The following is a 12,461-nucleotide window of genomic DNA, read 5'->3' on the forward strand; positions in this document are numbered from 1 at the left end:
TGATCCCACACTGCCATGGGCAAGCAGGCTTTCAACAGAAGGAAGATCCAGAACCAAGATGCATTCTCAGTTTGCCCTCTGGTAACTTGGGGGGGTTGGGGGGAGGCTCCCTTATCCAAGTGAGGAATGAAGAGGTGATATTTCTACATCAGTTAGGCTTTGAGGCTTGGCTCCCGACACAATGCTGTCCATAGGGGAGAGGTGGTGAACTCTGGGTTACTGTAAATCATTCAAAAAGTGAACTCGTTTGCTTTTTCTTGTTTAATAGTGAGCCTTAGACATCTAGTGATACTTTATTTTTTTTAATTTTTTTTTTAACGTTTTATTTATTTTTGAGACAGAGAGAGACAGAGCATGAACGGGGGAGGGGCAGAGAGAGAGGGAGACACAGAATCGGAAGCAGGCTCCAGGCTCTGAGCCATCAGCCCAGAGCCCGACGCGGGGCTCGAACTCACGGAGTGCAAGATCGTGACCTGAGCTGAAGTCGGCCGCTTAACCGACTGAACCACCCAGGCCCCCCTAGTGATACTTTAAACAGAACACAGAGCTGTGGGTTCAGTGGTTTATGACCGCCCCTCCCCCAAAAGAAATGCAGATTTGATCACTGGTTTCTGGAGTGGTCGTTTTCTTTCATGTTTTTGGGATTTGCTATGATCACAGCACTAGGTTTGCAGATATGGATAAAAGGCAATCTTGGCCTTTTAGGTCAGGGGTCAGCATACTTTTTCTATATCAAGGGTCAGGTAGTCCGTATTCTAGGGTCTGCCCTGGTTCCGTCCGTGAGAACCACTCCACTCTCTTTTGCAGACAAAGCAGCCATGTGGTAAACGTAAATGAGCAGGTGTGGCTGTTTTCCAATAAAACTTCCCAGACACTGAGATTGGAGCTGAATATGATTTGCACGTGTCACGAAATCTTGATTTTTTTTTTTTTTTTCCCCCCGCCTTGAGCATTTAACATGTAAAGACCGCTCTCTTGGGGCGCCTGGGTGGCGCAGTCGGTTGGGCATCCGACTTCAGCCAGGTCACGATCTCGCGGTCCATGAGTTCGAGCCCCGCGTCGGGCTCTGGGCTGATGGCTCAGAGCCTGGAGCCTGTTTCCGATTCTGTGTCTCCCTCTCTCTCTGACCCTCCCCCGTTCATGCTCTGTCTCTCTCTGTCCCAAAAATAAATAAACGTTGAAAAAAAAAAAAAAAAAAAGACCGCTCTCAGTTTGACTGCCATAGGGAAATAGGTCGAAGACACCTGTCCTAGGAACTCCCACTCAGATGTCTGCAGTGACAGTGCCCATCTGTGGCATCCTGCCACCGGTCAGTTCTGCGTGGCTCACTGTGGGAGCAGGTGAGAACCCGGCCAGAATCGTTCTGTCCCTTCTCAGGCAAGGGGAAGAGTATTTGCCGAGGGCTTTTGGAAACCGGGAAGTCCGCAATGCAAAATGCCCTGGGAACCCCAAGTTGTAAACTAATTATGTGAAAGTCACTATCTGAACAGAGTCCAGCAGGGCAAAGTCAGAGAATGTGGTTTTTTTTTTGTTTTGTTTTTGCTTTTTTAGACATGTTGTTAATATGCTCCCATTATTACATGGGACATTCTGTCCGTCTTAAAATTTGCTTTCTGCTTCAGTTTGCACCTAGTATAAAAAAGTAGAGTTTTGGACTTGGGGAAGCAAACTTTTCAGTGTTTGGCAGTGACTTTCCATCCTTGTCAAACCTTCGAGATGTACAAGGGAGAACAGGTAGGAGGCTCTGGGCTACTTCGGAGGGTCCTGGCATGTTGATTGGTGGTGACACATGCTGAGAAAAGTCTGGAACTTGAGTGGCCTCTCTTCCTACTTAGAGTCCTTCTGACACTTTGAATCTGAGTCTCACAACCTGAGGTCAGACCAGAAGTTCGATACTTTGCAGTCTTTGCTATTCAGTTGTATATTTCCTGTGTCTTCCTGTCCCTCTCAGCTAGTGGCTTTTGTGGTCGGGGGGGGGGGGGGGGGGGGAGTGGTATCCACAGGCTTCAAACAAGCCCTTTGTATGCCTTAAGACTCCCCACGGATGCTCACCTGGGCGACTCAGGCAGGCTGGGTCTGAGGACCCAGAAGAGGTCCCTGGGGACCAGCCAAGAGGGTTCTTGGCAAGATGGAAATCAAACATGAGCCCGCAGGAAGCGAGAGCAGAGACTGAGGGAGCATCTGGCAAGACTTGGGAAGGAAGAGCATGAAGTCTCGTTTTTGCCTGGGGCCTGGGGTTTTTACTGAGGATTGTGGTCTGGTGCGTGTGTCCCTCCAGGCATCCGGGGACCGGTCAGAACCAGGACAGGGTCCAGGTGTCCCTCATAAATCACTTATTCCTTGGAGCCAGGGGGTCTTGGCATCGATGTCCAACACGAGCGGTCTGGAATGTGTGCATGAAGGCTTCACCCGGTCCCGCCTGAGAGGTTCTCTGTCGTGCTGGGAGACTCCAGAGATATTATTAATTCCCTGTCCCTCGCAAGGAGGACATACATGAAGCCATGGATAGGGTGGGGGTGCAGGTCCTAACGAGAATAGAAGCGGGAAAAGAAGCGGGGAAAAAACCCAGCTTTTTCTTTCATGGGGTCCATTTCATTTTCCTGTCTCCTGGGGAAACAAAAACATGAATGCCAGGCCCGCTCCCAGAAATTGTGATTTAAGTGGTTCTTGGGGTGAAAAGGAGATATGGGCGTTTTTATGAAGGGTCAGGTTTGCAGCAGCTTCTTTGACCAGATGCCCTGTGTTCTGTATGTTACGGAACCAGGCTGGAACGCTGGCGGAAAAACCGAGCGGCCCTCGGAGATCTTGGTGGATTGGAGATTGGTTTTACGCCAGCGGGCTCAGAGGAGACTGTTTCTCCAAAGGTCTGAGCCCGGAATGCCAGTGGGGAGGGTAATTTGTAGCCAATAGCCTCCATATCTGGGGGGGGTTTGCGATGCACAGCAAACAAAGGAAGAAGAAACCGGAGGAGGGGTCTCTAAGCTAGAGACCAGAATTTGTTTTAGTCCCATCAGCCATCTTTGGTGTACTTTATCCACTTCTCCAACATTGACGCCATGTGGTCACTTCATTTTTTTTCTTTTCGACAGATAATAGGATTTTCTGCATGTAAGAGGTATTTGAAGGAATCTATTTTTTCTATTGTGTTGGGTGGGAAAAGTTTATGAACGATTGGTTTCCAGCCAAACATTCAGCTTCTGGAAATTACTTGTGGCCGTAGAGAGAGAATGTCAGAGGATAGCTGAGGCACCAGAACCGAGTTCCCCATGTGTGTGTGAGTAGGGGTAGCGAGGAACTTTTCTAGTCTCTTTGGAAGTAAGGAGTTCCATTAGAAAGACGTTGCTCGGTGCCTGTCACGAACAAGCCACTATGCTAGAAGCTCGGTGTTTGTCGTTTGATTTCACTTTTCCCAGCCACGTGGTAAAGTACCTGGATGGAGAAATAGACTCAGCCATTTGCCTAGAGCCACAGGTAACGGAGCTAGGATTCGAACCCACGGCAGCCCGATTTCAAAGCCGCGTCGTCTTGCCACTGTTTACACTCTGCCCAGATCACGGTTATCGGATGTCATCAGGGAGGACTTCCAAATGGAGTTTACAGAACGTCTTGGAGTCACGGCTCTCCCAGGAAAAAACCAGGATGTGTCCGGAGTCTGAAATGTGCCTCTTTGAAAAATTTGCACGAGCTACCCTCTAGTGAAGTCATTGGGATCGATAACCGAAGCCCCATGGTGCAGGGGCTGCGGTCTAGGGAGGACTGAAGGCGGGCAGGCAGCGTGCCAAGCCCCTGACCGGCATTGTTTCGCCCTCCGCTCCTATAAAACGAAGGTGGGGCTGGCCCGGCTTACAGCTGACAGTGCCCAGGCTTCCAGAGGACAGGCACAAAGTGGCTTCCCGCTTACGAGTCCGGTGGGGAAAGTTCCAAGAAGCCCACCGTTTGCCCACTTTTCCTTCTTGGAAAACAAGCCCGCAGAGGAAGTCTCTCTGGCTGCGCCTGCCCTGCCCCCCTGCCATTTAAACTGTTCTGCAGAAGTTCGGGTTCTGGCGGGTTTTTCCACTTGCTCCTCCTGGTTTCCTGAGATCAGGCCCGCCAAGCTGCTGTTCCCCCTCACCTCTTGTCAGAGCACAACGCCCTTCCGTGTGGCCTCTGCCTTACCGGCTCTGGTTTGGACCTGGAGGTGACCTTTGTCCTACATGCCCGCAGCCCTCCCCTCCTCTCGGAACATTCTGTAACAGCCTGTGCCGGGTTTCCCATCTTCCCTGCCAGGCCCTAGCAAGAGCCAGCTGACCCAGCTGTTGGGGTGTTTGGTTTTTTTTTTTTCCTCCCCGAGCATGAGTGGCATTTTCGTTCGGAAGGTTTTACCAAATCTTTATCTGGGGAAAGAAGCCCGGTGGTCCTTTGACAGCAGTTGTGCGAACCCATCGGAGCTTTCGCTGCAGGCTGGCTCCAGAAGCCCTTTCTCAAACACCCCACAACCCGTGTGCAGTTAATTTCCTGCATGTCTCAGGAGGGCCGGGATGACTTTGTCCGTGTTGCTTACGACGACTTGGACTTTAGATGCCCCATCTTGGGCTTTAGATGGCTTAGATACGTAACACCTGTGAAACCCAGCGAGGGCTGGGATCGAAGGGTGGCCGGCAGGGTGCCTCCCGGAGTGGCAGGGGGCCACACGAGTGGTTTGGTGCGAATCTTGTCCCACTTCACCTGGGCTGTTACTGGTCTTCAGTGCCTTGAAGGTTAAGTGCTCCAGGGATTATTTTTAAACGGCAGAGACCAGTTCCTCTGAAAGTGACGCTTGCAGTCGCGGTGACGAGCACCTAGCTGGCTTAGAGTGAGGCACACGGCAGACAAGGAACCCGGAAAATGCAACCCCGAGCGCGTAATTGGGAGGACACAGGAAAGGCGGAGGGACAGGGGGTAAGTGAGCTCATCCCTCCGTGGGGTCACTGACCATAAAGCCGGCGCCCACGTGGATGGGGATTTCACGCGCGGCTAGCTGAGCCCCTGTGCAGGAGTCTGCATGCGGGCTTTCCAGAGGGGGACGGTCACTCCTGTTTACCGGGACCTGATGTGAGGGTTGGAAATGTAACAGATCAAGGAGAAGAGCCTCTCTCTGCTTCTTTTTTTTTTTTTTTTTTTTTAATTTTTTTTTTTTTTCAACGTTTATTTATTTTTTTGGGGACAGAGAGAGACAGAGCATGAACGGGGGAGGGGCAGAGAGAGAGGGAGACACAGAATCGGAAACAGGCTCCAGGCTCCGAGCCATCAGCCCAGAGCCCGACGCGGGGCTCGAACTCACGGACCGCGAGATCGTGACCTGGCTGAAGTCGGACGCTTAACCGACTGCGCCACCCAGGCGCCCCTCTCTCTGCTTCTATAAATGGTTATGTTGTTGGGAATCTCTGCGTGAACTCTTCCATCCGTTCCACAAACTGAAACGGTAGGGTTAGGTTTGGGCTTAGGTTTACTGAAAAGGTAGTTCTGTGATTTTTGTTGTTGTTGTTGTTGTTTTGGGGTTTTTTTTGCCCTCAAGACTCCTGTCCTTAAGGAAAACTATTCTGTTTCTCACAGATGTCCAATCTCTCAAACTATTATCATTATATATATTTTTAAGTGTATTCGAGGCGGGGTGGGGGGTGCCTGGGCGGCTCAGTTGGTTAAGTGTCTGACTTCAGCTCAGGTCACGATCTCACAGTTGTAAGTTCGAGCCCCATGTCGGGCTCTGCACCGACAGCTCGGAGCCTGGGGCCTGCTTGGGAGTCTCTCTCTCCCTCTCTTTGTCCCTACCTTACTTCTGCACTCTCTCAAAATAAATTAAAAAAAGCACACTCCAAGAGTCAAGCATTTATAGGGGTCCCACATTGCTAGAAAGATGTTATTTTTAAAAAATTTTTTTAACATTTATTTTTGAAAGAGGGACAGAGTATGAACGGGGGAGGGGCAGAGAGAGAGAGAGAGAGAGAGAGAGACACAGAATCCAAAGCAGGCTCTCAGACTCACAAACCATGAGATCATGACCTGAGCCGATGTCAGACTTAACTGACTGAGCCACCCAGGCGCCCCTAGGCGTCATTTTTTTTTTTTTTTTTTTTTTTTTTTTTTTAAAGCTCTAGGGAGTAAAAGTCAAGTGGCACAGAGTAAAAAGGTCTCCCTGCACCACCCTTCCATCTGCCCCTCCTCCCTGCTGGGAGCCACTGTGCACAGTTTGGTATAAAACTTCCCATATAGTTTCCTAAAGACCTATTTTGTGCCTTCACCTCGTACACAATTATCTCTCAGTGATGATGATGATGATTCTAACATCAGTGGGCTTCCATAGAAGTTGGGTGACCAACCGTCAACATTGGCCCAGGCCTGAGGGGGAGCTCCTGGGAAGCCAGTCTTTCCAGTTAAAAACTGCAAAGTAGAGACATTGTTTTATAAATGGCTTTTGCCTTCCGACAGTGTCTTGGGAGATGAAGATACGACTTTACTGACTCGGGTTTTAAATGGAAAGACTCAGCCCATCCTCGGTCACGTGACCGGACGTGCCAACCTCCTCAGTTGGAGGAAGCCATTTTATTTCCTCTGGCAACCATCCCCTTGTTCTCTGTACTTATTGACCTGATTCTGCTCTTGATTTATTCGTATTTTTAGATTCTACTTAGGCGTGAAATCATACGGTATTTCTCTTTCTTGGTCCGACATACGTCGCTTAGCACAATACCCCCCAGTTCCATCCCTGTTGTCGCAAATGGCAAGACTTCATTCTCTATGGCTGAGTAATACTCTGTTGTGTGTGTGCACATATGTGTGTATATATTCCCACCTTCCTTATCCATTTGTCTGTTGACGGACACCCAGGTTGCTCCCGTATCTTGGCTGTTGTAAATAATGCTGCAGCGTATACAGAGCTGCGTGTATCTTTTCAAATCAGTGTCTGTGTTTTCCTTGGGAAAATGCTTAGTAGTGCAATTGCTGGGTCATAGGGTAGTTCTGTTTTTACTTTTTTGAGGAACCTCCATGCTGTTTTCCAGAGCGGCTGCACCACAGTTTGCATTCCCACCAGCTCGCAGTGCAAAAGAGCTCCTCTTTCTCCGCATCCTCGCCGACATCTGTTGTTGGCTGAGTTGTTAATGTTAGCCATTCTGACAGATGTGAGGTGATGGCATTTTGGATACTCTATCACTTACAAATATCTTCTCCCATTCAGTAAGTTTTTTGTTTGCTTGTTTTGCTGATAGTTTGCTGTACAAAGGCTTTTTATTTTGATATAGTCCCAATAGTTTCTTTTATGCAAAGTTCTTTTTGCCCCTGCTCAGGTGCTGGGTAAGCTCTGGTTTATCACCTTTAAATCTGAGACATAAATTAAAGTATTACATGAGATACTTGATCTTTAGGGGGCAATAGAAATTTTAATCTTTTCAAATGGAGGCTCCCTCAAAGTCTTGTCCCTGTGTAAACTTTGGGATACCTTAATCTAAAGTCTCCTCTGAGTTTTGACTCCAGGATCTTTAGAGAAGCACGCATCGGCGTGCCTGGAAGCATGGTCAGAAATCTTGCATTTTATCTGAAAACTTCATGCATGTTTTATGTTCTATTTTTTTTTTTTAATGTTTTTATTTATTTTTGAGACAGAGAGAGACAGCATGAATGGGGGAGGGTCAGAGAGAGAGAGGGAGACACAGGATCTGAAACAGGCTCCAGGCTCCGAGCCGTCAGCCCAGAGCCCGACGTGGGGCTCGAACTCACGGACCGCGAGATCGTGACCTGAGCCGAAGTCGGACGCTTAACCAGCTGAGCCATCCAGGCGCCCCTCACATTCTATTCTAAGAGACCTCTTTGTTATAATAATAGTAAACTTCCTGCCATAGAGTAAGAGGATTCTCCAGGAAGATAGGCCATGTTTGTTTATTCAGGGCCCCTCCTGCTGGACAATGTGGGCCGGGCATCACAGGGAACCCAGGGTTACTGCGTGGTTGGCACATGTTAAGTGTTGAATCAACGCTCAAGGACAATCTTAAGATGATTCCTCAAACCAGGAAACCAGGGTTTGGAGAATTCCCGTGACTGGCTCAGGGCAATCAGATGACAAATGGCAGAGTCCATTTGGCTCACCCAGATGATCCCCATGCCAGAAGTGCTGCTTTCTGGATGTCCCTGGGCCACTCAGCATACCTTAGCTCCCTTCCCTGCACTGGGGCCCCGGGAAACAGCCTTGCTCTTCAGTTAGCCCTGGGATTGTGCCACTCCTGTTGGGCTCACCGGAGCACCACCTTCCCAAATCAAATCAAATCAAATCAAATCAAATCAAATCAAATCAGGCCAAATCATGGGCGAGAGTGATGTTCCCGGTACACATTCTCCTTTCTATTTGGAAGTAAATGGGTCTCCGGCTCCAGTAGTAACTTGAATAATTAGCTGTTGGAAATGCTCCTCTTAGCAGACCTTCCTTCCACGTTATGAGGAAGGCCGGGGCCTGGTTGTTCCACATTCCCAACAAACTGGGAGTTTGGGGCCCTCCCGTTTAGAGGAATAATCCACGTATGGAGGAAGAGGGGCTCTGGTTTGGGAAACATTGGGCTGCCTGTGGGGAGCCCAAACCCTTTCCAGCGGGACTTCTCAGAGCACTGAATACACTAACCTGCGGTGGCAGTCTCCAAAATGTGACTCTGGGATCTGGCAGCGATGGGGACCGTCTTTCAGGGCCGGTGTCCCACAGCCACCTCTTGAGAAGCACGGAACCGTTTCATTTCTTGCCCTTCTCAGTTTTCCTTCGGAGTCCCAGAAGTATGATCCTGCAACGGATCAGGGTCACGGGCTTGAACTCTTGTGCAGGGTTCCAAGGTGAGGGGGTGTGTGCGGTCAGAGTTCAGGCTCTTAGGGTTCTGGACAGATTGAAACAGGGAGATCTGCCAGCAGGCAATTGCACTGACTCAACCGTGGGGGGAGGTGGTGGTGGGCGTAGGGGGAGCGTGAAGAAAACACACAGACCCCACAGGACGGCTCAGGTCCAGCTCTGCCACTCCACGGTGGGGCCTTGGGCAACAGATGCCCCCTGTGCCTCGTCTCTTCATTGGCAAAACCGGGAGCACATACTTCCTAGAACCTTCGTGGACACGTGAAGGAGTGACAAACCTGAAGCGCACGGCTTAAGACCTGGTGTCCAGTAAGCGTCCGACAAACGTTAGGCTGTATTATCGTTAAGCAATTTCCTTGGCTCGTTGGACGATCGCTTACGCCTCGCGCTGTATCTGCCCTCGGTTTCCAAAAGAGCCCTGTGTCCAGAGTCCTTTTTTTCTAACTCTCGCCTGCTGGGGAAGGGGTCAGAGAGCCTGTATGGGGAGTTATTGCGAAATTCGAACAGGTCTGGGTTTGAGGCCCCACCTTCCCTCCCAGGGTTTACTTTCTAGTGGGGAAGACAGGTGTGCACGCAAAAGTGACCTCACACGTAACTACACGCAGCGCGCACGAAGAGGGAGAGGACAGGGAGCCATGAGGCCATCGAGCAGGAGCCTGGCGTCCAGTGCGGGATGCGGTGGGGATTCGGCCGCCTGTCCAGGTGGTTGCCCGATGCCTGACCTTGAGACTCAAGGTCACCCGCACCCTTGAGACTCATCGGGGCGGGAGGACCCTCCAGGGAGGCAGGAAGCATGGCCCGGACACTGAGACGGACCTGAGCTAGGTGGAGGCATCGATGCGTCCCGTGGGTTTACCCTTCTGTGTGCTAGGCGCTGCCCTGTGGAGCCGGGGGCAGGCCACAGCCAGCCCTCGTCCCGACGAAGCTTACATTCCACGGAGGGGTATGAGTGAGCATATCGGCATAGCGTCAGCTCACAGGGACGCATAGTGTCAGCTCAGCATATGGTAAGTGACACGAAGGAAAGGGACCTTCATTGAGAATAAGACCCGTGGGTGTCAGGGTGGGTCTGGAGTGGGAACATTGAAGCAAAGACAGAAAAAGGGGCAAGAGATAACTATGCCAGGGAGCAGTGGTGGGAAAGAACATTCCAGAACATGGGCCCACAAGCATGGGCTGACCAGGGACCAATGGCCAGAGAGTGGGCCGGGGCCAGATCCCCAGGGCCACGTGGACCACAAAGGAGTATAATGAAGGAGCCACTGAGAATGTGAAATTCAGTTCAGCTGCTCACTGCCAGAGTGACTTTGGGCAAGTTTAACTTCTTGAGCCCTGAGATTCCTTTTCATTTAAAAACAAAACAAAAGGCTGCTCATGATACTCATCTCACAGAGTAGAATGAGATCATGATTATAAAACGCTTCGTACAGAGCCTGGCACACAGGAAGTACTATACAAATCTTAACTATCGGTGCTAATATACAGGTTTTAATCAGTAGACAGGGTGCCTTGCATTTTGTGGGATATATTTTTTAACTTTTTGCTATAGAAAAAAGTTAACTTTTTTTTTTTTAATGTTTATTTTGAGAGAGAGAGAGAGCGCAAGTGCACTGGAGCGGGCAAGGGACAGCGAGAGAGAATATCCCAAGCAGGCTCCACACCACCAGCACAGAGCCCGATGCGGGGCTCGAACCCATGAACCGCGAGATCATGACCTGAACTGATACCAAGAGTTGGACGCTGGGGTGCCTGGATGGCTCAGTCGGTCAAGCGACTGACTTTGGCTCAGATCATGAGCTCACGGTTTGTGAGTTCGAGCAACCCGCATCGGGCGCTGTGCTGACAGCTTGGAGACTGGAGCCTGCTTCGGATTCCGTGTCTCCCTCTCTCTCTGCCCCTCCCCTGCTCACGCTCTGTCTCTCTCTGTCTCAAAAATAAATAAAAACATTAAAAAAAAATTTCAAACCCACAACAAAGTTGAAATAACAGTAGAGCCAACACCCACTGCATTCCGCATCAGTTACAGACATCGGTACCTTCGGCATACTTCCCTTTAACTAGAGTTTGGAGGCGGTGGGAGGGGGAGGAAGGTGTTGGAGTTGTTCAAGCAAATCTCAGAGCCGGATAAATACTTTAGTAGGTATCTCTAAAAGAGAGGCGGACTTTTTCAAAACCATTGCCATGATTGTTTCCAACACAGTTAACGGTGTTTCCTTAACCTAGTCCCCAGTTTGTGCTCAGTGCCCTCTGACTGTGTCAGAGAAGTCTTTGAACAGTTGTCCTGTTCCAATCAGGACCCACAAAAGGTCCTCTTAGGTCTCTCTTCGTCTGTCATAACCACCCCCCTCCTTTATTGAGTGCCAGTTACTTACTGAGGAAAACAGGTCGTTTGTCCCATAGAACTTCCCACATCCTGATTACGCATCTCTCAAGCATCAATTTAACATGTCTCTCTGTCCCTATACATAAGTACTTAGGTGTAGAGGCTTGAGTCAATTCAGGTCCAAATCCTTGGTCCAAGACCACTTCACAGGTGGTGCCGTTCCCTTTCTTGCTTTCTTCCTTCCTTTCTTTTTTTTAAAATATTTTTCGGGAGAGCGTGAGCGAGGGAGGGGCAGAAAGAAGGGGACAGAGGATCTGAAGCGGGTTCTGTGCTGACAGGCTGACAGCAGTGAGCCTGACGTGGGGCTCGAACTCATGAGCCTCGAGATCATGACCTGAGCCAAAGTCGGACGCTCGACCGACCGAGCCGCCCAGGCGCCCCCGCTGTTGGCTTTCTATTGTGTCACGTGAAGAAGAACCTAACGTCGGGTTATCCCACCTTCAGTGATGCTCACTCATCAGTGAGCGTGGGAACGTTATTAGCCTGACCCCCGTTGCGAAGTCCTCGCCAGCCTTTCACTGAATAGTTCACAAGCCATGGGCGATCCGAGCCCAGGTCAATATTATTTCCTTACTGGCTGCAAATGTGGCTTCCTACTTCCCTCCATCCCGGTTCCCTTCTTAGCTGTCATTGTTCTGTAATGTGCAACTTTCACCCACCGTCTGGCAACCCCGAAGTACAGGAAAGGCAGAATAAATGCTTGATTGTGTCCTTTTTTTTTCTTTTTTTTTGTAAGTCAATTTCAGAGTCATGAGTGCTACCATTGGGAGTTCCCCAGGTGTCTGTGAGGTTTTGTTTTGAGGAACATTAGGACCGCATGATTTTTGAAACTGCTTTGACATATTTCAGTCCACTGCCGTGATCACCGTTTTACGGGCCCAGGTATCTTATCTTTGGCAGAGCAAGCCGCTACCGGGTCCTCGCGTTCAGGCAGGACAGGAAGTTACAGTTCATTTCTGTACATTTCTGCCCCAGCTCTGGAATGAGCCGTTCATTTCCCCAATAGTCATGCTTCCTTTTAAGGTGAAATATACTTAGAAATCACAATGTGGGGGGCGCCTGGGTGGCTCAGTTGATTAGGCGTCTGACTCTTGATTTTGGCACCAGTCGTGATCTCGAGGTTTGTGGGTTCAAGCCCCACATCAGGCTCTGCACTGGTGGCATGGAGCCTGCTTGGAATTCGCTCTCTCCCTCTCTCCCACTGCCCCTCCTCTGCTCATGCTCTCTCTCTCTCTCTCT

Source organism: Leopardus geoffroyi, chromosome D3, assembly GCF_018350155.1.
Source record: "Leopardus geoffroyi isolate Oge1 chromosome D3, O.geoffroyi_Oge1_pat1.0, whole genome shotgun sequence".
Classification (NCBI taxonomy): domain Eukaryota; kingdom Metazoa; phylum Chordata; class Mammalia; order Carnivora; family Felidae; genus Leopardus; species Leopardus geoffroyi.